Source organism: Oncorhynchus keta, unplaced genomic scaffold (genome assembly GCF_023373465.1).
Source record: "Oncorhynchus keta strain PuntledgeMale-10-30-2019 unplaced genomic scaffold, Oket_V2 Un_contig_963_pilon_pilon, whole genome shotgun sequence".
NCBI lineage: Eukaryota > Metazoa > Chordata > Actinopteri > Salmoniformes > Salmonidae > Oncorhynchus > Oncorhynchus keta.
In genome coordinates, this window is record NW_026290622.1 from 203,086 (window position 1) to 207,500 (window position 4,415).

A 4,415-nucleotide genomic window follows, 5' to 3' on the forward strand; every position below is an offset into this window, starting at 1 on the left:
GGGTTTAATTAAGGTTATGGTTAGGATTTAGGGTAGGGACGTCCCAAGGATCCCTATTAGCATTGGCCATCTTGAATGAGCGAGAAAGACAGAATAAAGAAAGGTAGAGAGTTAAACAAAATCATCACTTCAACGATCAAGTCAACTTTACGGAACTCCAGACAACCGCATGACGCTTGGTGTTTGGTTGTACATGTGTTGTTGTTCTCCTGACTGACATCTGTCATCTGAGTACAAAGCAGTGTTTACTGAGAGTGTATCTTGGTGCCATTCTGTTTCAGAGGTTGTCTTCTCATCAATAGGTTTATTGTGAAAGCCTGCGTCAGGCATACTGTATGGTTGGCTCTTAGAGGACAGGACAGTAAACAAATACAAACTGTAAACGATCATAAGCAAAAACTAGACCAGGTGGAAGTCAGATGTGAACAATGATGTCTGCGAACAAACACATTTTGGCCCTGAAGTAAAATCCCCAACAAGTAACATGTCTACAGACTTTTTGTGAAAAGCAATTGTAAACATTGCACAGTGAAGCTTTTGGGACATCTTATTTTCCCTTTGTTTCTAACTTTGGCTTCAGAGCAGAAAATATTTAACGGTTAAGGAGTTTCACAACATTATGTAAGTACAAGACACAGGAGATATTGTTTCTCCCAATAGATCTACAGACCTCATATATTGATATCTACATCTCTCCATGTTGTGTTATAGCTAGATTCTTATTGTATTGTTATTGTTATAGAATATATATGTATTGTTATCATCCATATTTTACTATCTTCCCATTAGTGTTCAACTAACTTAGTCAAGGTGCTGTGACATTGCACTGATCTGGGCCAATCAGAAATAGGCCTGGGTTGGGGTAGGTGCCAAACTTGACTTGTCCAAAGAAATGCTAATTTACAGAGCAATACAGTGCAATATAGATCAATACAGTGCAATATAGATCAATACAGATCAATACAGATCAATACAGATCAATACAGTGCAATATAGATCAATACAGTTCAATACAGAGCAATACAGATCAATAGAGTTCAATACAGAGCAATACAGATCAATACAGAGCAATACAGTTCAATACAGAGCAATACAGTTCAATACAGAGCAATACAGATCAATACAGTTCAATATAGATCAATACAGTTCAATACAGAGCAATACAGATCAATACAGTTCAATACAGAGCAATACAGATCAATACAGTTCAACACAGAGCAATACAGATCAATACAGAGCAATACAGTTCAATACAGAGCAATACAGATCAATAGAGTTCAATACAGAGCAATACAGAGCAATACAGAGCAATACAGTTCAATACAGAGCAATACAGATCAATACAGTTCAATACAGAGCAATACAGATCAATACAGTTCAACACAGAGCAATACAGATCAATACAGAGCCATACAGAGCAATACAGTTCAATACAGATCAATACAGTTCAACACAGAGCAATACAGATCAATACAGAGCCATACAGAGCAATACAGTTCAATACAGATCAATACAGTTCAATACAGTTCAATACAGATCAATACAGTTCAATACAGTTCAATACAGATCAATACAGTTCAATACAGAGCAATACAGTTCAATACAGTTCAATATAGATCAATACAGTTCAATACAGATCAATATAGATCAATACAGTTCAATACAGAGCAATACAGATCAATACAGTTCAATACAGAGCAATATAGATCAATACAGTTCAATACAGAGCAATACAGTTCAATACAGTTCAATATAGACCAATACAGTTCAATACAGAGCAATACAGATCAATACAGTTCAACACAGAGCAATACAGATCAATACAGAGCCACACAGAGCAATACAGTTCAATACAGATCAATACAGTTAAATACAGTTCAATACAGATCAATACAGTTCAATACAGATCAATACAGTTCAATACAGAGCAATACAGTTCAATACAGTTCAATATAGATCAATACAGTTCAATATAGATCAATATAGATCAATACAGTTCAATACAGATCAATATAGATCAATACAGTTCAATACAGAGCAATACAGATCAATACAGTTCAATACAGAGCAATGTAGATCAATACAGTTCAATACAGATCAATATAGATCAATACAGTTCAATACAGAGCAATACAGATCAATACAGTTCAATACATTGCAATATAGATCAATACAGTTCAATACAGAGCAATACAGTTCAATACAGTTCAATATAGATCAATACAGTTCAATACAGAGCAATACAGATCAATACAGTTCAACACAGAGCAATACAGATCAATACAGAGCCACACAGAGCAATACAGTTCAATACAGATCAATACAGTTCAATACAGTTCAATACAGATCAATACAGTTCAATACAGATCAATACAGTTCAATACAGAGCAATACAGTTCAATACAGTTCAATATAGATCAATACAGTTCAATATAGATCAATATAGATCAATACAGTTCAATACAGATCAATATAGATCAATACAGTTCAATACAGAGCAATACAGATCAATACAGTTCAATACAGAGCAATATAGATCAATACAGTTCAATACAGAGCAATACAGTTCAATACAGAGCAATACAGATCAATACAGTTCAATACAGATCAATACAGTTCAATACAGAGCAATACAGATCAATACAGTTCAATACAGAGCAATACAGATCAATACAGAGCCATACAGAGCAATACAGTTCAATACAGATCAATACAGTTCAATATAGATCAATACAGTTCAATACAGAGCAATACAGATCAATATAGATCAATACAGTTCAATACAGAGCAATACAGTTCAATACAGAGCAATACAGTTCAATACAGTTCAATATAGATCAATACAGTTCAATACAGAGCAATACAGATCAATATAGATCAATACAGTTCAATACAGAGCAATACAGATCAATACAGTTCAATACAGTTCAATACAGATCAATACAGTTCAATACAGATCAATACAGAGCCATACAGAGCAATACAGTTCAATACAGTTCAATACAGATCAATACAGTTCAATACAGATCAATACAGTTCAATACAGTTCAATACAGTTCAATACAGAGCAATACAGATCAATACAGTTCAATACAGAGCAATACAGATCAATACAGTTCAATACAGAGCAATATAGATCAATACAGTTCAATACAGAGCAATATAGATCAATACAGTTCAATACAGAGCAATACAGATCAATACAGTTCAATACAGTTCAATACAGATAAAAAAAATTGAGTCCTTTTTTTAATCTTGCAATTTAATCCGTAATAGCATTTATATTTTTATATAACAACCTCGCAACTAGGCAATCACTATGGCAACGGGTTAACAGGTTACTTCCAAAAGTGCATTAGCGAGACAAGTGTCACGACTCACACCGGCGGTGGCTCCCCTGCCTGTTTCTTGATTATTGTCTATTTAAGCCTGTTAGGCCCGCCTCGGTTTGTGCGGGATTGTTATACTGTTAGTTTGGGTCCTGTGTATGGGCCGGTCAGTTGATGACCGTTTTTTTCTGGTAATAAAATATACATTTATTTGAACCCTCTGCTCTCTGCGACGGACTCCAAACCCACTGTTCTTAAAGGACTCTGACAACAAATTTCCCACAAATGTACATCTGCAAATAATGTTGCAGCAAGGGTGGGGGTATCATTTGAACCATTGATGATTTCGGTGAACTGTTTTACAACAAAATTAAACAAATGGACAGCTTTTAGTCACTCGCTCATTTCTCATTTCTCTCTCCACATTAACATTCCAACAATAAAACTAAACTGTTACAAATACAGCTCTCCAGTTCTGTCTGTGACTTTGGAAAACAGAATGTGTGTGAAAAGCAATGTCTTTGCAGCATCCTTGTGCCTTTGTGTTAATTCAGGTCACACTCTGCCCTGGCCAAGAATCAATGCCGTCCACACACACACACTCTGATTGGCATGCATAGATAAAAGGATAATATTGTGGAGGTTTCATCCGGTGAAGCAGGGGGCACCGGGAGTATAAATCTTTCCACTGCTAATGGGCCAAGCAGTAGGGACACCTAAAGTACAGAGCGGGAGATGAAGGGGGAGAGAGGAAGGGGGAGAGGGGGAGAGAGGAAGGGGGAGAGAGGGAGAGGAAGGGGGAGCGAGGGAGAGGAATGGGGAGCGAGGGAGAGGAAAGGGTAGGAAGGGGGAGAGGAAGGGATAGGAAGGGGGAGAGGAAAGGGTAGGAAGGGGGAGGGGAAGGGATAGGAAGGGGGAGAGGAAAGGGTAGGAAGGGGGAGAGGAAAGGGTAGGAAGGGGGAGAGGAAGGGATAGGAAGGGGGAGAGGAAGGGAGAGGAATGGGGAGAGGAAAGGGTAGGAAGGGGGAGAGGAAGGGATAGGAAGGGGGAGAGGAAAGGGTAGGAAGGGGGAGCGAGGGAGAGGAA